We start from the raw sequence: 25525 nt of genomic DNA, 5'->3' as shown, positions 1-25525 counted from the left end.
TCTCGCTTTGGGTGCAAGAGGTCCCGGGTTCAAATCCTGGACGAGCCCATTCTTAGGCTTTGCTTTTAATATCTTCAGCATGACTAGGGCAAACAGGATATTTCTGGAAAAATTGTGGATAAGAACAGTCAGAGTGGGGCACAGACAGAAGAACAACAGACAGACGGTGGGATTCCAACCCACGCCCCAGAAGAGACAGGAGCCTTAATCCAACACCTTAGACCGCTCGGCAACGCTACCTTGTGATTAAGCGTTCCGTGGGCCATTTTCGCCAACTTTTTCTTTTAACGTCTCTTCTTTCAAAGAACATTTAAGACGTCTGGCCCTCTTTAAAACCTCTGCTGGCAGCGGTGGGATTCGAACCTACGCCTCCGAAGAGACTGGAGCCTAAATCCAGCGCCTTAGACCCCTCAGCCACACTATTGTTGCAAAAATTACAGCAATGCATCACATCACAGCAGTTGGTAAGCATATTAAAACAAAGCTGTAAAATTCAATTAGTAAACTTGAAAAAAGCATGCAAACCAATTGCCTTGAAAAAAACTGAGTAAAGTGAAATAGGAATGTGCATGTCTAGTAGTGTACACTTACATGAGAGCTCCAGTAACTTAAAACTAATTTCATTTAGTTTAGATGTACTCATTTATGCTAGTTGAGTTTACTTTACTTCAAAAGCAATCCAGTTTACTTGTTAAAACCACGCAAACTGATTGCCTTAAAAATAGCAAGTAAGCTTTACTCTAATAAATTAAGTAATAATGTTAGTTAATAATAATGTTCATGTTAGTTCACAATGCATTAACTAATGTTAACCAATACAAGCATTGGTTTTAATGTTTTAGGAAATGTTTATCTAATTAACCTTATTGTAAGTGTTACCCAAAAACATTTGAGTACAACAACATATTTTTTAAAATATAAAATCTGAATAAAAATAAATATATTTGAGACCATACCCTGACTAACACATCCTCAACAAACAGTAATTCAATAAATAACAATGGGCTTTATGCCCAGCTGCACTACTTCCTGAACTTCAGCCAGCTTTTTGTTTCCTGTCTGCCATTATTGGCCAAATTGATTAATTCAGGTGTACCTGACCTCAGTAGTCATGGCAACAATAATCAGACACACCTGAATTAATCAATTTGGCCAATAATGGCAGACAGGAAACAAGGAGCTGGCTGAAGTTCAGGAAGTAGTGCAGCTGGGCATAAAGCCCATTAATCACTTTAATCAATAACACTTCGGAGACCAAACTTGGTATATAAAATTGTAAAAAATTAAACAATGGAAAAGCAATGTCTCTGTCACACACGTACATTAGAAATGAATATGCCCGACAGCATCTTAAAGGGATAGTTCACCCGAAAAACTTCTGTCAGTAATTACTCGCCCTCATGCCGTTCCAAACCCCTAAGACATTCGTTCAACTTCGGAACACAAATAAAGATATTTTTGATGAAATCTGAGAGCTTTCGGTCCCTCCATTGACTACAACGTCATTGCAAATTAATAAAAATAATCCAACTAATGGGTTGATGTAGTGTAAACAGCCCAGTGCTTCTGGGTTCTACAAGACATTATTCAGACATTCAGTCTTCAGAACGCTCTCTCACTATTGGCCAACGCTAGTCATGTGTGATGCTGGCCAATAATAAGCCTACGCTCTGACGTAGAACCAGAAGCACTGGGCTGTTTACACTACATCAACAGTGTAGGAGAATGACATTGAAGAGAAGAGATCATAATATTACTCATAAAGATCATAAAGAGACTCGCTTCATAATATTAAGGCTGAACTACTGTAGTCACATGGACTATTTTTACAATGTTTTTACTACCTTTCTGGGCCTTGAAACTTGCAATGATGTTGTGGTCATGACATTTTGCCATGATAGTGAGTTGCTAAAGGCTATGCCTGGGTTTATCGTTATGATCTAATAGCATGATACTGGGTGACCAATGGTTCAGCCTAGGCATCTAGCACTTTAAAGCCCAAGAAAGGTAAGAAAGACAAAGTAATTTTTCAGAGATTGCCGTTTTGTTGGGAGTTTGTTTTGTCCCAAACCAAGCATCAATTTCTGAATGAAGTTAAAAGTGTTTATTTCTTTTGCGAAATCCAAATTTAAAGCATAAGACTGACCAAAATAGATGCAAATTGCCTGAGGCAGGTTCTGCAGATTATCTATTACAATACCTCTCTCAACAATGATGGCAGTAGACAGAGAGTTAGAGAGAGAGAAGTTCTTCATCAATGACAGTCCCCAACAGATACTTGTGCCCAGGCTTCATCAACATCACATACCTGAATGAAACCAAACAACAAAAAAATATTACAACAGGGAAAAGTGAAAAGGCATGAATAATCATCAGTTAGCTGCCCTGCATACACTGCCTTTAATCCATGTATTAGTTTATATCATTTATCTTTTTTTTTTCTTTTTATTACGACTCTTAATGGGATAGTTTACCCAAAAATGAAATTAAGCCCATGATTTACTCTTCCTTAAGCAGGACTGGGCGATAAAACGATAATTATCATAATATTTTTTCTTGATAAAACGATATCAAGAGTTCAATTAATGTTTATGCGCCAAAGGCTGAACAAAACCCATTTGAACCGCGCGCCACACGCACCATTTATCCACTCAGCTCAAAGTCCAAATGGCAGCACAAGTTCACTAGAGCAGAGGCGTTTACTCTGATCGTCTCGCTCACGAGATCCAGTGAGAAGCGCTTGAATTCAGTGGAGAACACACGTCTTAGTTATTTAAACCAATTTAAAGGCAGATGAAACAACACTGACAAACAGGAGAAACACTGTGCGCAACAATACAGGCGGAATCTGAGGGATACTCCACTTTTTTTGGGAAATATGCTTATTTTACAACCCCCCCAGAGTTACATTGGAAAACGGTGAAACTCAACTGTTTAACTCTGGGTGAGTTGTAAAATGAGCCTATTTAAAAAAAAAAAAATTGGACTATCCCTTTAAGTGGAGAAGTGACTATTAAGATTACAGTTAAAGGGTTTATCAACAAAACCACACAACACTTAAGTAAACAGCTAGATAGATCGCAAGCAAAACCATGATCAACTCAGAATAATAATAAAAAATGAAGGCGGCAGTAAACTCACCTCTGTATTAATTTGCTGCATAAGCCCATCCAATTTCTCTCCAATGCTTCTTGAAGACTTGAAGATTGTGACAAAGTGTGGTGTGTAGAGATCCACAGCACCATTAAAGTTACTCTGCTGTCTGCAGATCTGTGGTGACTATCCTGTCAAACTCTGCAAACACCTATAACACAGGCACACACACACACACACACACACACACACACACACACACACACGGCATGGGACAGTGTGGACATTGTTCAATGCATGGTCAGGCCTACAGGCCAATTCTAAAGCAAACCTAAACAGAATGTGGTTTCTCATTGTGGAAAACGGGATATGCATAAGTACTTAACTTACTTGTCTCTCTGTAAAAAGAGCTCCACTGCTGCTCCATCTGCCCACAATCTCATGTCTTCGCATTGAGAAGGTCTGCTCCATCTTTGATGCAATGAGAGGTTCCACTAAGATAACATCAGTAGGGATAACATCACTTAACATTAAGTTTTTCATATTGTTATAAAATGGCTCATTTTATCAGCAATGATAAAGCAGTTGAGTTTGAGAAAATAAAATCACTTTTACATTGCATGCTTCACATTCTGAATTTACTTTATTTAAAAATCAAGTATAAAGTATAATTATAGAGTATAATGCCGTTGTGAAATCACAAATACTGTCAAAACTTATCACAAACGTCATCTGTGCATAAGCTGCACGTTAACAGTAACGTTATGTGCGCCATTTCACCAGATTTGTTACATTAACCTTAATAATTTACAAACCTATGACAACAGAAGAGAATGCATCAGTGAAAGTGGTAAAATAGGAAACCATAATTCTTACATTTGGGACAAATAAATCGTTTTTAGGCATTCAGGAGCTGTTAGGGTAACTTAGCTACCAGAAAAAACAGGCCACACCAAGGCATATTCTTCAAGCTCCTAATATCACAATTAGTTGGTCCACATTAGTTGCAGACCAGTAAAATATATCGACATACAGTAAAAAAATCATTCACACAAAAGTCGCAAGCTTGATTTGATTACTCACCTTATTATTAACTTACTCCAAAAACGTAGCGAGGCTCCAGATAAAAATGTAGTCACTCTGTCAACGAACGTTAGTTCCCACATCTGCAAAATTGGCGCCTATCGAGAATGCTCTCACGTCACGGGTGCCGCTTCTACTTCTTTGTTTTTTTTCTTCTTCTGCGCATTAGGCACGCTTTAATGCAGTGCTGCCTCTCACTGGTTTAGTAACGTCATTGCGTCCTTTATTGTTACTTGCTTGTAAAACCTAGTAAAAATGATGTATTTTTTATTTCTGAGTAAAGTTAACACATACATCAAGGTTACACATACATCACTGAGAAATTTAATAAAATAATAAAATAAAGTCTAAATAATATATATAAAATAAAGAGAGCAATTATTTTAAATTATTGTAATTTAAGCAACTGCCGTCTATAAGAACCTGATGAAAACAACTGCTGTCAACAATTAGTGATCAAAGGACCTTTGCTAACTTTTTCACTACTTCACTACTTTTTCCCCAATTAACTTAAAAATGAAAATTTCCTGATAATTTACTCACCCAAAATGCCATCCAAGATGTGTGTCTTTTCAGTGGAAATTTTCAGTGGATGTTAATTAGATTTGATTGGTAGATTTGATTCAACATTTTGGTTGCCATTCAAGTCCATTGTGTGTAGAAAAATCCTAAAAATTTTTCCTCAAAAAAGTTAATTTCCTTTCCACTGAAGAAAGAAAGACATGAACATCTTGGATGGCAGTGGGGTGAGTAAATTATCAGGAAATTTTCATTTTGGGGGGAAAAATCTTTTAAAATGAAGTTACCGCTAGGTTGACGTACAAGATATTGACAGTTGTCAGCACTGAAAAAAATGTTATGGTCCAAACTAAATAATGTTTAATTCACTGAATTGGCTTTATCACTCTCTCTCTCTCCTCTCCACTATAGTGTGTGGTGAGCACACTGGTGCTGTGGCTGCCGTCGCATCATCCCAGTAGATGATGAACACTGGTGGTGGTTGAGGAGAGATCCCCTGACATGATTGCAAAGCACTTTGGGTGTACAGTAGTTCATATGAAAGTACTAAAAACCTCATGCATTCATTCAATGTAAAGTTGGAAACAATTAAAAAAATATATATATTTGTGTCTGAATGTGCTAACGTTGTTTTCTAAAAATAAGAAACCTTGTGCTCTTAAAATAAGAAAATATGTCTTGAAATTGGAATTGGACACATTGGAGTATGTCAAAATATACCATTCACTTTAAAAAGATACTTAATTAAATGAAAGAAATCACCAAAATTGGCATTTTTTTCTAAGTAAGAACATTTAAGTAAAATTTTCTCAAAACAAGCAAAATAATCTTTGGCTTTTAGTTCTAGGCTAGTTAATTTATCTTAGAAGAAAAAAAAAGAAGAATTCTTGCCTTATTGTAAGATTTTTTAACTCGGCAAGATTTCATTTTTTGCAGTGTATGGGCAGGCCATAGTCAATGTAAAGCATATTGTTGTCGTTTAGTCCCTATCAGTGAATGTGCCATAACTGTTTATCCGCCGTCATCGGTGGCCCTGTTTACTAGCCTGCGCATTCACGACCGGCTCTGCTGTGGGGGACCATAGACATATACACTAGACATCACCTTGGGGCATGCGTCAAAACCGCCGCCATCTTGGAACAGGGGTCTTGTCATAGGAAGTAGCTAGGTAACGCTGCTATCTCTGCCTTTACTTCGAATTCATTGATGGTGGCGGACTTTTGTGCAGCGTATGATGTTCACAGATGAAATCTAAACTAGGAAGAATGTTTAAAAAAAAAAATTCTTTCTGGAATCAAGGATAAATATGTCTGACCGTTGGAACAAACCAAAAAAACAAGAAAAATCGCATTCATGATGATTTATGGTGATTTTATTTCTGTTAGACCTGTGTCTACTACATTGATGCTGATGCTTTAAAGTGGAGGGGCTCCCCTGTTTCAAGATGGCGGCTCTATTGACGCATTCGTTCCAATGAACTGCCGTAGCCAAGGTGAGGTCTATGGTGGGGGGCTAGCTGTGGAGGGAGGGCTGTAGCGCAGTAGAGCAGAGAGCAAGGGGGTGGGACCTGTAGTGCTTGTTCAAATTTTCAAACTAAGTCAACGTATTCTCAAAACTCCCTACTGCAGCTTTAATATAAGGATTCATAAGGGTAGGGGAATATGTAGCATAACAGCTGGATTTAGTGGGCCCCCTGATTACAGCTTTTAAAGGGTTAATTCACCAAAAATGAAAATTATCTCATAGTTTACTTACCTTCAAGCCCCCATAGGTGTGTATGACATTCTTCTTTCAGCCAAACACAACACTCAGGGTTATATTACAAAATATCCTGGCTCTTCCAAGCTTTATAATTAATTAATAAACTAACAATGGGACAACAAGTAAGTGGAAAAAAATGTAGATATTAATCTATATTAATAACTTTGTAAACTATAATCACTTGGTTCAAAGAATGTTTGATATCATTACTTAATTTTTGTAATAAAAACAAGACTATTATAATGACAATAAAACAAGTCTATCCAACACTTATCTTTTAATTACAGTACTATAATTTTTGCTCTCAAATGTTTTTGATTGAATAAAAACGACACAAAACTAAATCTATATAATATATATATAAAAATAAAAAAAATCCCCACTGCAACCAAACATTATTACCGCACGTTGTGGATGAGACTTTTATTTTGATAGGCGGTATGACCTAATAAAGCTGCGCTGCGCTCCCTGCATCAGTTGTGATTCGGATTAAGAAGGTTTGTGTTTAAAGCATTTTAGGTGTTTACATAGATATTAACGGTTCAGTATATGTAAAATCTTTACAAGAGATAGAAAGCGAATTGGTTTTATTGAATATAACATTGTAATGCTTTATCTTACATTAATGAACGGGATTCTTTTTTCAGTAAAGCGTATCCCCACGTTACAGAAGATGCGTCTAATTTCTCTCCATATCGTGAATCACTTTAGTCAATCATAAACACGAATTCGGTCACTGGCAAGTTGTGATGGACAGAGATTTTGAAACTCCAAGTCATGTAACGTTATTGGGAAAAGCGCTTTCAAATATTTGTGAATTGAACCAAAACCGAACCAAATGATTCCCAAAATGATTCAGTGATTTGAATCCCTCGATTCACCACACAAGCACTAACATACATGTGTAATGACGACTTTAATAAACAACTGCAAATGTTTTAAAATGCATTAAAATGCAGCTTATTAAATATAATAAATGAAAGAAAGAAACCTTCAATGTCTAATGAACCTTATAATTTGTGTTAATAGTAGTGCTATTTTTGAGTGTTCTTATCTAATAAGACCATGAACTCTCTCTCTGACTGACTCTTACCAGTGCACTGAACTACTGAATTTGAGCTGATTGAGACAGAGATTTAGTGTGTGGATCTATTTTTCTTTCTGTTAATTATATATATATTTTTATCTCAGTCATGACAGAGTGTGCCAAACCCACAGAATAACTGGTGAAGCGACTGAGATACGCAAGACACACCTACAAAGATGGCGTCTATCAAAGAGGAGAGTGAAGAAATTAAGATTGAAGAAACGTTTAGAGTGAAATATGAAGATACTGAGGAACAAACAGGTTGGTTTCATTCTCAAAACTGAACTCATTCATTTGAGTCATTTAAAATGTCCAGCTCTGCAGAAATGAATATTTTTAGGGATGCACCAATGCGAAAGTTTTGTTAGTTGAGGAATCCAAGTAATTCTTTCTCCTTTTTCATAAGGCTACACCCTTCTTGCTTTGCACTTTGTGCATGTGTATTGAATGTTAAATAAATGAATAATGATAATAAGACTGTTTGTCATGGTGGCTCCGTGGATTTGCACTTAACAAGCCTAAACAGACCGTGAATGAGAGATAGATCAACTGAGCGCGTGCGATTACCTGCATCTGTCCTTCAGGTCTTATATTCATAAAAAAATAATAATAATAAGATCGCCATGTCCAAGGAACGCAAAATCTTTGTCCTGTCATCCCTTTAACATTGTTTAAAGAATGGCATAAGCGCTGTCAATGCTTTAAATCAATTTTGATATCTATGAAGTGAAGCACCTGTCTCAGCGTTACTCGTACGGTGCATTGCTGCTTTTAATTATTTAAAAAAAAAAACATATTCTGCCAGTGGTCAAAACGATCTGCTTGTCTTTTGGTTAGCTTGTAATAATGATTTTAATTCCAGTGGTACTGGTGGGTTTCCGTGAGAAATTCGAGCATGTCTTTGCGTCTTTACGTCACACACGTACACATAATACTTATGGCATCCAGAAAGATCCAAACAACAATCATCAGTGTCAACTGGAGATTCAGCAGCTATAAAACACAAAAGACTTCGTACTTCGGATTTAAGGTGTGTAGAGAAAGAGAAAGAAACCATCTCATGCGAACACAAGGATTTAAACATCGGCGGGGCTTTTGTAAAGTGCGTTAAAGGACAACTCTGGCGCAAAATGAACCTTTGGTCTAATTACACATTGTTACCTATTCAACCGTTATCTGAGATTTGTTTTCATGATTGCCGAATGTAAATAGTTTTATCTAAAAACATTTTAGCCTATAACGCTAGTATAATGCTAGTATATGGGGCATAGAGTAATGACAAATAAAAATCGCTTGTTATTACCACTAACAAGGCTCAAAATAGCCCCACAGTAACACGACAGCATAATAAGGGTCCCTACATTCAAACCGAAGCATTGAGAACTTTGTCAGTGTCCATACAGTTTAATAAGAAGATATTTTATACACACAGTCAACTTCGCGAATACAGGAAGAAGCCATCTTGGAAAAATAGTCTCCAACAATCGATCTACGAACGCCGATCCAAGTGCGCTGGTGAGATGTGAATAAGGTGATAAGGTGAGCGCGAACAGTAGGCTACGTGTACATATTGAAGAGAAGAAAATGGTTCGTGTTTGTGTTTCTTCCGGAAACAACGGACCATATGAGATTCTGCACAGTTCAGCGCACTTGGATCGGCGTTCGTAGATCGACTGGTAGAGACTATTTTTCAAAGATGGCTTCTTCCTGTATTCGCAAAGTTGACTGTGTTTATAAAATATCTTCTTATTAAACTGTTTGGACACTGACAAAGCTCTCAATGCTTCGGTTTGAATGTAGGGACCCTTGTTATGCTGTGGTGTTGGTGTGGGGCTATTTTGAGCCTTGTTAGTGGTAATAACAAGCGATTTTTATTTGTCATTACTCTATGCCCTATATACTAGCGTTATACTAGCGTTATAGGCTAAACTGTTTTTAGAGATATTTACATTCGGCAATCATGAAAACAAATCTCAGATAACGGTTGACTAGGTAGCAATATGTAATTAGACCAAAGGTTCATTTTGCGCCGGAGTTGTCCTTTAACTCCGTGCTTTGAAGGCGTTCAAAACGGAAGAAGAGATGGCTTTTTTCTGCTGAACAAGTAAGACATTTCAATTGTTCAATCGTGTAACAGTACGTTTTCTTAATTCACACAGTTATGGGGTTTCCTTTGTTGTGCCTTTCTTGTTTTGCTATTATGGAGAATATGAATTCTGAACTACACAGGTAACCATAAAACACAATAGTCACACAATGCTGATGTTGTTAACATGAACAATTTGAGAACAAAGTAGGCTATTATTTGCACGGTTGCTGTAAACCGCGTTGATTAATTCTAAAACAAAGCTTATCATATCGAATGCTTTTTCCCCCTTAGTTGATCAGAACAAAAGTGGATGTTACTTGACATTTTCCGGTTAAAATTCTTATGTTTGTCAAACTTTCAAAAAGTGAATCTGTGATTCTGTATGAGAGTATCCACACAGCGCGGTGACTGACAGCAGCACTCGCCTCAAAACACTGTGTGTTCATCCGCGCTGTTTCATGCCGATTTACAACCCACGTAAAGATGATTATTCCGCGAATAACTGCAATTGCAGATTTCGAACAGAGATGGTGACAAAGAGGAAAAGCTGCGGACTGCAGCTTTAATAATGCAACAGTATCTAACAAAAACATTTAGTTTGTATTAAGCAAATCATGAAATGTGATTAACTTAACATTTTTTGTCTGTACGATTTTTTCCTTGATCAAGATCAGTATTGACTTTTTTTATACTAAACTTTTTTATTGAACAACCTGGACTTTTTTTTTTCTTAGACTTGGCTCTGGACAAATGCCCAATATCAAAACTACAGACTGCCAAGACTTTTTATTCTATGTGGTCTCAATTTCTGATAATCTGTTGATTCTTGGTGATTTTAATAGATGTTGTCCTTCAAAAGCTTCTCCTAAGAGATTTTGTACAACTTTTAGACTTTTAATTTTACTCAACATGTCCTACACAAGCTAGGTCACACACTTGATCTAGTTTCATCATTAGGGTTTTCCGTTATACATAATTATAATCCATACAATATAAAAAATAATTAGCTGCATAAGAGGCAATTTGCCTCCAAACTTGTCGCTATAAACTGCTGAAATTTGGAGCAAGAGATACAGGGGGAAGAGATACAGGGGCAGGTCCAAACTAGACCTGATTGGTCCAGTTTGGGTTTGTGATCTCTAATCCAGAATAAAACGTGCTCCAGAGCAGGTTAGCCGTGCAGCGCAAGTTACCATGGAGATGAACAACGTTAAAAACCAATCCACCTTCTTGAGTTTAGCAGCTGAATATAGGGAATATGGCAAACTCTTATTTATTTATTAAAGTTTACTACATATTTGATGGGCTTTATTTCCATTGGGTGAAAAAATGCAGTGTTAATGCAACTTTACACAAAACGTGTGACTTTTTAACATTTCCAGGCAAAGATATAACTAAGTTATGCACATTGGGAAAACATGTCTCAAAAGCATTAAACAACAACATATCTCTCAAAAAAAGACTTGGGTCATACACTTTTCCCTCAGCAGCTTGCGCTGTGACCTCCATCTTTTATAGTTGGCATTATTCACTACCGTAAAGTGACGTGACTGGCGGATGTTTTCCATGCACAGTGTGCTTCCGCTGACCTGGTTCAGTGATAATCAAATTCTTTTTTTTTTTTTTGTATTACTTTTGTTTCAGTTTTATTGAGTAGTTGTTGCAGCCCTAATATCAACAATGCATTATTTTTTTTTAGGTTGTGAGTAAATAAAAACTATCATTGGCATTACAGTGAATAATAATGTTAAGCTTAAACATGGTTAAAAGCTGAGGACCTAATACTGAGCCCTGTGGCATACCATACTTGTGTTTGATGAGATGTCTCTTCATTTACACCAAGTGGTTGTGGTAAACTTTGCTGGTCCACAACATAATTCTCAAGCCATCCAAGAGAATGTTGTGTTCTATGTTGTCGAAAGATTAAGTAGCACTTGATTTGGGCATGTTTTTGCAGCTACATCTCTCGTCAAGTCATCTGGAACTTCAAATTGTGGTTTAAAAGCATGTTACAATAATAATTATGATTGCAGCTGGTAAACTATTGACCAGTACAAGAAAGATGGACAGAACATTTCTTCAATGTTGTGTTCGTATTGTGTCTTTGTTTGGTTTTCTTGATTGAGTTGTACATTGGGCTGCACTTGAGGCAGTATTAAAGTGCTTCATAAAAAAATAAACTAAACTAATAAGGGGTATGATAACTGCCAGCATTTTTGGACGACAGGTGTTTTTGACGTGTCCTAAAGAAAGTGAAGTTAACTATTGAGAAGAGGTTCTGAGATTAAATGAAATGCCTTTTTTAGTAGGTTTTGATGTTTGTTTCTTTGTACCATTAAACTGGTGTTAACTTATATTTGTTTTTTTGTTTGTTTTTTCGCTTTAGACCTGAAAGAGATGACACTGAAAGAGGAGAGTCCAGAACTGAATGAGATGGAGGGGAAAGATCCGTATGAAAATCATCATGATTTCATGGCTGGAGAAAAATCTACAGAGACTGAAAAGACATCATCACGAAAAAGTTGTCGTAACAAGTGTTTCACCTGCCATCACTGTGGGAAGAGTTTCAATCATCTTGGAAACCTTAACGTTCACATGAGAGTTCACACTGGAGAGAAGCCTTTCACCTGCCAACAGTGTGGAAAGAGTTTCAATCAAAAACAAAACCTTAAAGTCCACATGAGGCTTCACACCGGAGTCACCTCTTTCACATGCCAACAGTGTGGAAAGAGTTTTAGTCAAAAAGGAAACCTTACAGTCCATATGAGAATTCACACCGGAGAGAAGCCTTACACCTGCAAACATTGCGGAAAGAGTTTCACATATAAAAACTACTATAATTCCCACATGAGCAATCACACTGGAGAGAAGCCGTACACATGTGATCAGTGTGGAAAGAGTTTCACACATAAAGCATCTTTTAATTACCACATGAAGATTCATTCAAGAGAGGATTGTTTTGTATGTCACCACTGTGGAAAGAGTTTCACCTATAAAATAAGCCTTAAGAATCACATGAGAGTTCACACTGGAGAAAAGCCTTATTCATGCACTCAATGCGGAAGGAGTTTCACATATAAAGCCTCTTTTGACTCTCACTTGAGAAGTCACTCAGGAGAGAGGCCTTACACGTGCAACATGTGTGGGAAAGGCTTCCCACAAAAAGGAAACCTTCAGACTCACATGAGAATTCACACTGGAGAGAGGCCGTTCAAGTGTCTTCAGTGCAAAAAGAGTTTCAGATATCAAAGAGATTTGAAAAATCATTTGCAGACTCATTGTGTAAAGAAATTGGAGGGTGGTAAGAAGGTTAAAAAAAGGAGCCATTTTAAAAATCACCGGCGCACACACCCTGGAGGAAGACAATTTAATTGTGATCAGTGTAATAAAAAATTTATTTTGCCATTACACTTAGAGATACACATGAAAAGCCATGCAGATGTGAGAACTTATTCATGTTCTTTGTGTGGAAAGTGTTTCAAATGGCTTAGCCATTTAAAATGGCACCAGAAAACACGTCTCTGTGTGAAGTCAAGGCTACGCTCAATGTGGACCAAATCTGTCTGTCCACCTTCATGACACTACTTTTGTTAGCATTCTTCACCTTGGGGTTTTTCATTTTATTTTGTCAAGTACATATGATCACTCGTGGGCCCACCTGGCTTTCTCCTTTGCTATAGTTTCAAATATTGAGAGTGGTATTTGCGGGAAATGCCCTCTAATTTCGATTGTATGGAGACGTCACTGCTTTCAAAATATTGATACCTCTGAATCAGAATATTAGTTGATCTTCTTTCTTGCTGTGAAATTACACAATGTGAATGAAAATTTATATAAAAAAAAAGGGACAGAAACTGAATGAAATAATTACCTTACTTGATTCTTCTTTAGTGAGAAGTGTTGTCAAGCTGTCCTGATATCAGATTTTACTGTAACAATATTTCGCAATACCTATAGAAACCTCGAAAGAAAAAAGGATCACTCAAATTTATCTTTACTACTATTTTTTTTTTTGTTGCCAATTAATCACACCATTACATACCAAAATGTCAAGAATTAAGATTCTGGCTTCTTTAACTCTAAGCTTGCTGCTCAAACATTCAAATACTTTGCATTCATTGCTGTTAGTCTGTAGCATGCTTTGAGAAATCAACATTGAAGATAAGATAATTATCTCTTATTCTACATCTCTGCACATATTATGTGGTCTGGTAATTAATTCCTAAATTGAGCAATCTTTCCAAGTTTTAATCTAGATTAAATGGTTAGCTGCATAAAAATAATGACACCTCATTTATAAGGGTAATGTTTCATATATGCTTAACATGTTATTCATTAGTTGCACCCAGTGTGCTTGAGCTAGAACACATGAAATATCTGAACTAGCTAGGTTTGTTGAGTGTCACGTTTGACTGCATGTTAAAAATATGGCCAAGTCAAAAGAAAGATATCGTCAGCCTTCACAAGGAACACTAAATGTTCCTAAAGACACCGCTGGAAGCATACTTTGCAAGTTCAAAGTTAAAGGAACAGTGGTTTCATTTAATAATCTGTTATTATTATTGTTGTATAGTTATACAGAATGGGTTCCATTAACTGCAATATGATTTTTGGTTTTATGATGTATCCCAACAAACAAGTAGGACAGTTACATTTTACACTGCGGTTGGCTACTTATAATGGCTTCAGTCAACCGCAAAAGTGCAGAAAAGGTTGTGTGTGACTGTGGACTGCATTTCAGAGACTGAACAGGTTTTTTTTGTGTATTAAAGTGAAACAGGTCATAACATGAGCTGTTTTTTTTTTTTAAATCTGTTATATTACTAACAATATTTAATGGAAACGTCATAATTGATGATGAGCTCCATTTACTCTTGCCTACTTGTTCAGTTCTCATTACATTTAATTCAAAAGTAGTTGTGTTTAATGTTTTTAAGACGTGAATCTGTCAAAAAAATAACTTTGAAGGAGCAGGTTTTCAGGTGCACTAGAAGCAAGGTTATTGTTTAGCTGGCTTTGTGTTTTCAACATGACTTTACACCTTCCAAAAATGATCCTTTCTTTCTGTGGCTGGACATTTTAATAAGGAGTTCAGCTTTTGAGAATGAAACCAACCTGTTTGTTCCTCAGCATCTTCTTGTTTTACTCTGAATGTTTCTCCAATCTTCATGTCTTCAATTTCCTCTTTAATAAACGTCATCTTTATAAGTGTGTCACGTGGATCTCAGTTTCTTCACCAGGAGTTTTTCTGTGTTTGGACACTCTTGTTATGATTAGGATGAGAATAATTAACAGAAAGAAAAACAAATCACTGTCTCAATGGTCCGTGTATCTGCTGGAACAGTTTGATTTAAGTAATAACCTGGTAGGCCAGGACGCATAGAGTGAGAGTGAATGGAAATTTTTCTGAGAAAGTGTTCATCAATAGGCTCTCCACAAGCATGTGTACTCTCACCTTTGCTTTTTATCCTGTATACAAACATGTGCCAGAGTAGGTGGGAAAACAGGACTATAATTAAATACGCAGATGATTCAGTAATTGTCAGCCTGCTCCAAGATAGGGAAACAGGCCATGGTCCAGTCATTGATGATTTTGTTGAATGGTGTGAGGCATCTCACCTTCAACTAAATGTAGTTAAACAAACAAAGTATATGCTTATTGATTTTAGAAAGAAAAAAAACAATACACAGGAAATTACATCAATCAATGGTCAAACTGTTGAATGTGTCACTTCATATAAATACCTGGGGATAATAATAGACCACAAACTCACATTCGAAAGAAACTGTGAAGTGGTGTGTAAAAAAGGGCATCAGCGCCTGTCTTGTTTGAGGAAATTGAGCAAATTCCAGGTTTGACAAATCTATCATGACCCTATTTTATCATGCGTTTATTGAGTCAGTTCTATCATTTGCACTAGCAGCCTGGTTTGGGAATCTCACTTTGAAAAATAAAAACTCACTCAACCAAGTAGTAAAGTGGTCTAGTAGGCTGATTGGTGAGCAACAGCCTAACGTGGAGACCTTATACACAAAACAGGTACAGCGCATAACTAGATCAATTTTATACGACAGTTCTCATGCACTGCACACAGAGTTCCAGCTTTTGATCATTTGATTTCCTGTTTGGAATGGAATAATGAGAAATGAAAACCAGCTCGTTTTTTTGTTTTTTGTTTAGTTTAAACAACGAAAATTTGGCTCGATGTTTGATTTTTCGTTTGTGGTTTACAAATCGGTTTATGGCTTCGATATTTAATTTGCACACGTGGGCGGCGCTGAAACACCCCTTTCATCTGATTGGTCAAACCGCTCCGCCTTCATTACAAGCTTTTCTTTCTGTCAGGCAGAATAAGAATAACAAATGCACTTTAATAAAATAATGTCTGAAACCACCACTCACTGTTAAGTGAGTTGGTAAACGAGCTGGTTTTCATTTCTCATTATTCCATTCCAAACAGGAAATCAAATGATGAAAAGATACATGGACCCTCAATCAGCTCTAGTTCAATAGTCCTTGTAAGAGGACTACTTATAAAAGTCAGACAGAGTGAGAGTTAATGGACCTAAAGGCACACTATGCAAGATTTAAACCTTAAAGTTCCCCTGACATAGGTTTTTTTTTTTTATTCTATAATTTTTCCTGGGTTGCCCTTATAATGTTAGTATGTTTTTTAGATCAAAAATAGTCATAATTTAGAACTAAAAGGCATTTTTCCTAGACTGATTTTAGCTTCTACTTTTAAGGGGCGTGTCTGCTGTGGGATTCAATGTAACCGCCCACTGCTGTGATTGGCTGACATGCTTGCATATGAAATAGCTACATATTACTTGTAAAACTCTCTTGAATACGTTTTACTACAGCTATTATACGTTTTTACTATTACAGATATCGAGATTACTCAATCGTGAGAAGTTTTTGAAGTATTTAGATTCTCATCACATAAAATATTGCTGTGATGAGCAGCAGATGACAGTCTGTCGATCGCGAGAATGAAGATCTTATCGTTGTAATGCAGTTTCTGCACTCTCTGCTTTCACCAATGCAGACACGATGAAGTACTTTGTTGTGCAGTGTAACGCAGTTTATGTTTTCTCTAAAGCCCGAAACTCGTCCTCTCTCTTTGAGGTAAAAAGCTGCACTTGAACTCACCGAGAGAACTACAGCCGACTGACAGCTAGAATGTGCGTTCTGCGCGTGCATTTAATGAGCCAACTGTCTATTTCTGCAGATATATTAGTCTATAGTCGTCATTCAAAAAGGAAAACCGACGCTGCCGGCTGCAGATACACATAACGTAACGTTAAACAAAGCAGCGCGTGTTTACCGAATATCAATCAATCCTGCTAAACACTTTCTTTAAATAAGATTATTTTCATCCTACTCAATGAAACGATGTGAAGTTGACAACAGTCCGGCTTGACTTACTGATGCATAAACAGTATCGAACGATTTTGAGAGAAAGATTAACTTACCTGTCTCCTAGCCATACAAAACTTTGGGAGTTGAGTCGGCGCATTTCCAGAGAAAATAAAATTAACCCATTGTTTCTTCAGAGGCGCGGTTGAAGGAACTAAAAAATACTTTTGTGTTCATTTGTACATCCAAACACTGAGCAACTGCCATGCTTCGCTCGTTTGCAAGCCATGATATTTCTCGAGGAAAAACTCAAATCTCAAAGCTAGGATAAAAAAACCCGCGCCTGCACGTGTTCGTACTTCATGTTCCTAGCTCGTTTGCTCATGGTCGGTCTCTGGGCGGGCAAAACAGAGAAAGGGGAGTAACCTTTCCCCCGTATGACGTATATAGGGGGAGATTCTAGATCAACGCATCTGAGATGCAGACGGATGCAGAGAAGAGAAAAATAGCCAAAGCTCGATTTACATCGATTGAAAAATCTTGACACCAAATACAGTCTAGGGGAACTCATATTAATGTTAAAAAACCTCAGAAAATGAAAATTTCATGTCAGGGGACCTTTAATATAACAGCTTCAAAGGGGTATCAGGCCAAGAGTGCAGAGATGCTGTGCGTGAGTGGTATTTACAACAGTAACATTAAATACAAGTACTCCACAGTGACTCTAGGGGTCGCTGTTTGACAAAAACGGAATTCCTGCATAGTGTGCCTTTAAAAAATTTCTAATTAAAAAAAAATTAAACAAACCCTTCAAACAAATCACTTAAAACTAACACTACAAATTAATAAAAGAACTCAAATTATACACAGACTTCAGGTTTTTTATCATTTAAATTTATTTTTAAATTTAATTTAATTTTAATATTGGTTAGTAAAAAGTTTTCATGTTTGTTTTCTCTGCACTGTTTTTTGACATCAGCGTGATTCAAGCGATTCAACAGTGAATGATCTTGCCATTTGATTCCGGTTGAGTTTCAAAAAGCTCAGTTCTCTCAGTGCATCTCAATGACCAAATTTGTTTTTAGGATAAACTGAATCACGATATATGGAGTGAAATGAGACAAATCTTTTCAGTTGCTCATGGTTGCGCTTTAATCACGAAAATACAGTTCATAAATGTTATACAAATAGAATTACAATGTTGCATTCAATAGAAATTTCTTTTAAAATTTTAAAAACGTTTAAAATTTCTTGTTAAACTATAAAATTAATTAACATTTTTGGCTTTAATCTATAAATCAATGGAGCTGTTCCAGCATTATCTGAGTGGAACAATTTCCTCCTTCCCACTTCAAGACCGGTGCATGAGAGAGGAGAGAGCAAAATCTTTCAATGTAAATCTATCCAATAAACATTTCATTTAACAATTCTGATTTTATTATTCACTTTTACAAATGTACACAAATCTTTTTTTTTTGTTTACTATACAGTGGATGTAGCTTGAACAAAGACACTGACAGGTTATGGTAAATGTCAAGACATCTTAAACAATGTCATATTTGCATTCAAAATGTCATTATTGAGCAAAAGACACTTAATGACAGTTCTCACAAACATGCATAAACCCTACTTCATATTCATAACATATGTCATGTCATGATTATGAAGGTGTCATGTCAGTCTTATTATGCACACTCCTTCAAGTAAAGAGTTACCCCATTTTTTATGACGGAAAATGACATCATAGGGTGCAATCGAATTGTCATGAGATCAGGAATAACAGGAAAAATTTTGTTGATGGGCCTTACGGTTCAAAAGCTATTAGCTTAATAAAAGTGAAACTTTGGATAGGTGGTGGCGCTAGAGGGAATGAGTTAGAGACACCAAAATTGGTGTAATTACTGTTGGGACTGTCCTCTATCATAATGTCAAACCAGAACAACTTTCCCGGAAACGGTTCCTTTTCAAAGAAAGAAGAAATAGTAGGAATAATAATAAGAACTAGAACAGAAACAACAGGTTCCTCCGCACCTTCGGTGCTTGGCCTCTAATTAGGGGCCAAGCACCGAAGGTGCGGAGGCACCTATTGTATCTGTGCCGGTTCTTATTATTATTATTAGGGGCCAAGCACCGAAGGTGCGGAGGCACCTATTGTATCTGTTCCGTTTCCTATTATTAGGGGCCAAGCACCGAAGGTGCGGAGGCACCTATTGTATCTGTGCCGGTTCTTATTATTAGGGGCCAAGCACCGAAGGTGCGGAGGCACCTATTGTATCTGTGCCGGTTCTTATTATTATTATTATTATTAGGGGCCAAGCACCGAAGGTGCGGAGGCACCTATTGTATCTGTTCCGTTTCCTATTATTATTATTATTCTTCTTCCGTTTCTGACTTGGCGTCTATGGCAGCCCATAGACCGGTTTGCGGGAAAGTTGTTTTGGTTTGACATTCTGATAGAGGACAGTCCCAACTTTAAATACACCAATTTTGGTGTCTCTAATGCATTCCCTCTAGCGCCACCAACTGTCCAAAGTTTCACTTTTATTATGCTAATAACTTTTGAACCGTAAGGCCTATCAACAAAATTCTTTTTTCCTCTTGTTCCTGAGCTCATGCCGATTCGATCGCACCCTATGACGTCATTTTCCGTCATAAAAAAACGGCCGCCATTTTGAATTTTCCAAAAAACCTACTTTTGCGAACTCGTCCTAGACTGTTTGTCCGATTTTCACCAAAATCGCACCGGATCATCTCCAGGCAGTGCTGACAAAAAGTTATGGAATTCATGATGATTCGAATAACCGTTTTCGATAAGCGCGCAAACTAATTTTACGTAGCGCTTGAGAAAACAGACGTGAGGCTGTATCTCCGCAACGCTTACTCGTTTTCAGACTAAACTTTGTACGTGTCATCACAAGCATGACCTGAGGCTACGTGCTGCGTTTCGGCGCAGCGCCACCTAGTGGTCCGGAGATATGAAAAATGGCTATTTTTGCTCGTAACTTCTGAACGGTTTGTCCAAAAATCATAAACTTCATCTCGTTAGATTCAGGGCATCATGCCGAGTCGACTGATATCCAATTTTCCCAGATCGGCCATTTTGGCTGTCGGCCATTTTGAATTATGTGCTAAAATGCTGTATTTTTTGAACGCATGAACGAATTGTTACGAAACTCGGTATGGGTCATCAGTACGATGCCCTGAAGAAGCCTGAGAAGTTTCGAAACAGCGCCACCTAGTGGTGAATTGTTTTTTTCAAGCGCTTATAACTTTGGGTGTGGTACACTTATTTTCACGGGAGTCATCTTTTTGAGTTCCTGAATCGTTGCCGAGTCCAACGATACTAAACATGCTGGGTTTCGTGTTACGGTTGGTGTAGCGTAGCGATTTAGCGCGAAAAAAACACTTGGCGATATCTTCAAAACCGCTGTTCCGATCGAGACGAAACCACCGCCAGAAACACGGAATCATAGCTTGTTAACTATATGCAAATGCCCAAATGCGAAAATATTGATAGTAAGGGGTAGTAAAATTCAAACAAAGTCATGTGTCAGTCATTTTTTACGTGTTTTTTCATATAAATGTTTATAACTCGGAAGTGAATTGAGATATTTGCACCAAAATTGACACACATATGTATGGGGTCACTCTGAGGACACATAAAAAAAATTGTGGGACTGAGCCTCTTGGTGGCGCTATAATAGAACAAAACGTGAAATTCCCATTGACTTCAATAGAGTTTTGTGAAATAAAATGCTATACTAAACAAATGCATTGGTGTAATATTACAAAACTCAGTGTGTGCCATAAGCAGCATGCCCTGAAGGTACTCAAAAGATTTTGAGACAGCGCCACCTGTTGGTCAAAAGTTATAATTAATTTTTGAGAACGCTAATAACTTTTGAATAAATTTGCCTATTGCAATGAAACTGATCTTAATATATTCCTTGGGTTATGCCGAAAACAGATATCAGGTTTTGCATAATCAGGAAAACTTCCTGTCCGCCATCTTTATTTCTTTGAAAAACCTTCTTTTTCGAACTCCTCCTAGACCGCTTGTCCGATTTTCACGAAAATTGAATCGTATCATCTCCAGACCGTGCCGGCTAAAAGTTATGAATTGCACGATGATAGACAAAACCGTTTTCGTATACCACAGCATCAAAGTTTAGGCATGCTGCCAAAATTACTATTTAGTAGGGGTGTAACGATTCACTCGTTTTCTCGATGCATCGATTATAAATCCTGGCGATGCATATGCATCGATCCTGAAACATCTATTTTGAATCGTGAATCGTTTATTTACGTGAATAATCGATTTAAAAGGCTAAGAATCGAATTAATCACGATTTTATAGCGATTCAGTGGTTTAAAATATATAAACACAACCTTAAAGTGTTCCTGGTACAAGCTGCCTCACGCATTGGCCGTCATACGACATCCGCATTTGATTGGTTTCAGGCGCTCACACACCCCTGATTTCTCACGCTGAAGCCCGGTCGGTCAAATGCCTGAAAGATGAGTTTATCTTTCTACCTGTTGAGCTACTCATGTCGTGATCAGCTTGTATTGCCGCAAATTAGTTAAAATCTCCCGGAATCTAGAGCGAGCGTGCATACGAGACAGAGGTTGTGCTCCAAACCGCGTATCGCGCGTTCACACACGGCTGCACGCACTCGGCAGAGAGGGAAAGCGAGCGAGAGACCACCTTGCGTGTACGGAGAGTCCATGTAATAAATGAATGAAAGCGTTTTATTTCATTGTGCCCATGCAATGGCATGGCAGCTTTATCAATGGCTTGAACGGTTTGCCTCAAAACTATTGCTTTCTCGACAGAGAGCTCAGCTGGAGAGCTCAAACATGGACTGCTCAAAAATCTGTAGTTAACGTTATGAAAGCATGAGAGCTATGGGACCGAGCGCGAGCAAAATCCACTGAAAAGATGATAACGAGTGCACTGAGAGGACGCAAAATGAAACTAATGAAAACGTCTCCATTAATTTGTGCATGTAGTCATTTAATGCAATACTTTAAAAGCCTTTTTCAAAATATTTGCCACTTGCAAATGCTAATTTGTTGGCCATTGAATTTTTTTTTATAATAATATATTCATTAAAATTAAAAACAAACATGAACTAACTTTAACAATGGACAAAATCCCCACTATCTGATCCCCGAAGGCCGCTGTAGGCTAATTCAAACCCAGACAAAGATGGGTGAAGCATTGAAATAATACTATAATGCATATAAAAAATTAAGAATCGAATTAATCGAATCGCATCGAATTTGGATGTGAATCGCATCGAATCGAATCGTTCTGAATTTGCACAAATCGTTCATGAATCGAATCGAAAACCTATGAATCGTGAATCGAATCGATTCGCTGTCTACCCAAAGATTCACAGCCCTACTATTTAGGCTTTATCTCTGCAATGCCTTCACATTTTGACACCAAACTTTGCATGTGTCATTGTCACCTCACTCTGACCACATCACATCTATTTCGTAACTGCGCCACCTATTGTTCGAAAGTGATAACCCATTAAATCATCTTATAAGTTAATGTTTATGTGATTTTCTTAGCCATTTGCCCAAAGTTCTCTCAAAATGCCCTTAATTGCTCCTTGCTGCAGTTGGTCTGCCACTCCTTGCCATTTTGGCATATGTTGCCGCTTCTTGCGCTTGGCCCCGGTAATGGCTGCTTGCAGCTATATTTAGGGGCCAAGCACCGAAGGTGCGGAGGCACCTATTGTATCTGTGCCGGTTCTTATTATTATTATTATTATTCTTCTTCCGACTGGGCGTCTATGGCAGCCCATAGACCGGTTTGCGGGAAAGTTGTTTTGGTTTGACATTCTGATAGAGGACAGTCCCAACTTTAAATACACCAATTTTGGTGTCTCTAACTCATTCCCTCTAGCGCCACCAACTGTCCAAAGTTTCACTTTTATTATGCTAATAACTTTTGAACCGTAAGGCCTATCAACAAAATTCTTTTTTCCTCTTGTTCCTGAGCTCATGCCGATTCGATCGCACCCTATGACGTCATTTTCCGTCATAAAAAAACGGCCGCCATTTTGAATTTTCCAAAAAACCTACTTTTGCGAACTCGTCCTAGACGGTTTGTCCGATTTTCACCAAAATCGCACCGGATCATCTCCAGGCAGTGCTGACAAAAAGTTATGGAATTCAAGATGATTCGAATAACCGTTTTCGATAAACGCGTAAACAAAATTTACGTAGCGCTTGCGAAAACAGACGTGAGGTTGTATCTCCGCAACGCTTACTCGTTTTCACACCAAACTTGGTACGTGTTATCACAAGCATGACTTGAGGCTACGTGCTGCGTTTCGGCGCAGCGCCACCTAGTGGTCCGGAGATATGAAAAATGGCTATTTTTGCTCGTAACTTCTGAACGGTTTCTCCAAAAATCAAAAACTTGGTCTCGTTAGATTCAGGGCGTCATGCCGAGTCGACCGATATCCAATTTTCCCAGATCGGCCATTTTGGCTGTCGGCCATTTTGAATTATGTGCTAAAATGCTGTATTTTTTGAACGCATGAACGAATTGTTACGAAACTCGTTATGGGTCATCAGTACGATGCCCTGAAGGAGCCTGAGAAGTTTCGAAACAGCGCCACCTAGTGGTGAATTGTTTTATTCAAACGCTTATAACTTTGGGTGTGGTACACTTATTTTCACGGGAGTCATATTTTTGAGGTCCTGAATCGTTGCCGAGTCCAACGATACCAAATATGTCGGGTTTTGTCTCACGGATGGCGTAGCGTAGCGATTTAGCGCGAAAAAAACACTTGGCGATATCTTCAAAACCGCTGTTCCGATCGAGCCGAAACCACCGCCAGAAACACGGAATCATAGCTTGTTAACTATACGCTAATGCCCAAATGCGTAAATATTGATAGTAAGGGGTAGTAAAATTCAAACAAAGTCATGTGTCAGTCATTTTTTACGTGTTTTTTCATATAAATGTTTATAACTCGGAAGTAAATTGAGATATTTGCACCAAAATTGACACACATATGTATGGGGTCACTCTGAGGACACATAAAAAAAATTGTGGGACTGAGCCTCTTGGTGGCGCTATAATAGAACAAAACGTGAAATTCCCATTGACTTCAATACAGTTTTGTGAAATACAATGCTATACTAAACAAATGCTTTGGTCTAACATTACGAAACTCAGTGTGTGCCATAAGCAGCATGCCCTGAAGGTACTCAAAAGATTTTGAGACAGCGCCACCTGTTGGTCAAAAGTTATAATTAATTTCTGAGAACGCTAATAACTTTTGAATAAATTTGCCTATTGCAATGAAACTGATCTTAATAGATTCCTTGGGTTATGCCGAAAACATAGATATCAGGTTTTGCATAATCAGCCAAACTTCCTGTCCGCCATCTTCATTTCTTTGAAAAGCCTTCTTTTTCGAACTCCTCCTAGACCGTTTGTCCGATTTTCACGAAAATTTAATCGCATCATCTCCTGACCGTGCCGACTAAAAGTTATGAATTGCACGATGATAGACAAAACCGTTTTCGTATACCACAGCATCAAAGTTTAGGCATGCTGCCAAAATGACTATTTCGGCTTTATCTCTGCAATGCCTTCACATTTTGACACCAAACTTTGCATGTGTCATTGTCACCTCCCTCTGACCACATCACATCTATTTCGTAACTGCGCCACCTATTGTTCGAAAGTGATAACCCATTAAATCATCTTATAAGTTAATGTTTGTGATTTTTTTAGCCATTTGCCCAAAGTTCTCTCAAAATGCCCTTAATTGCTCCTTGCTGCAGTTGGTCTGCCACTCCTAGCCATTTTGGCATATGTTGCCGCTTCTTGCGCTTGGCCCCGGTAATGGCTGCTTGCAGCTATATTTATTATTATTATTCTTCTTCCGACTGGGCGTCTATGGCAGCCCATAGACCGGTTTGCGGGAAAGTTGTTTTGGTTTGACATTCTGATAGAGGACAGTCCCAAATTTAAATACACCAATTTTGGTGTCTCTAACTCATTCCCTCTAGCGCCACCAACTGTCCAAAGTTTCACTTTTATTATGCTAATAACTTTTGAACCGTAAGGCCTATCAACAAAATTCCTTTTTCCTCTTGTTCCTGAGCTCATGGCGATTCGATCGCACCCTATGACGTCATTTTCCGTCATAAAAAAACGGCCGCCATTTTGAATTTTCCAAAAAACCTACTTTTGCGAACTCGTCCTAGACGGTTTGTCCGATTTTCACCAAAATCGCACCGGATCATCTCCAGGCAGTGCTGACAAAAAGTTATGGAATTCAAGATGATTCGAATAACCGTTTTCGATAAACGCGCAAACTAATTTTACGTAGCGCTTGCAAAAACAGACGTGAGGCTGTATCTCCGCAACGCTTAATCCTATTCAGACCAAACTTGGTACATGTTATCACAAGCATGACCTGAGGCTACATGCAGCGTTTCAGCGCAGCGCCACCTAGTGGTCCGGAGATATGAAAAATGGCTATTTTTGCTCGTA

General features: G+C 37.9%; 1 long non-coding RNA gene and 1 pseudogene across 2 annotated transcripts; one reads left to right on the top strand and one right to left on the bottom strand.

Annotated features, from left to right (window-relative positions):
• Positions 1-1389: 1389 nt before the first annotated feature.
• Positions 1390-4310, bottom strand: LOC120467798 (uncharacterized). The gene is made up of 4 exons (XR_016149933.1): positions 4177-4310; positions 3484-3587; positions 3142-3304; positions 1390-2308 (listed from the first exon to the last, which is right to left on the bottom strand). It is a non-coding gene; the product is annotated as an uncharacterized LOC120467798 (long non-coding RNA).
• A 2579-nt stretch (positions 4311-6889) lies between these two features.
• LOC120466812 (uncharacterized) lies at positions 6890-13074 on the top strand (annotated as a pseudogene). Its single transcript, XR_016149923.1, has 3 exons — positions 6890-6953; positions 7657-7804; positions 12019-13074. The product of XR_016149923.1 is annotated as an uncharacterized LOC120466812 (transcript).
• Positions 13075-25525: the final 12451 nt, after the last annotated feature.

Source organism: Pimephales promelas, chromosome 24, assembly GCF_988280905.1.
Source record: "Pimephales promelas chromosome 24, fPimPro1.hap1.1, whole genome shotgun sequence".
NCBI classification, from domain to species: Eukaryota; Metazoa; Chordata; class Actinopteri; order Cypriniformes; family Leuciscidae; genus Pimephales; species Pimephales promelas.
Note: the sequence above shows the minus strand (reverse complement) of the source record. Positions and strands in the feature narration are given on the sequence as shown.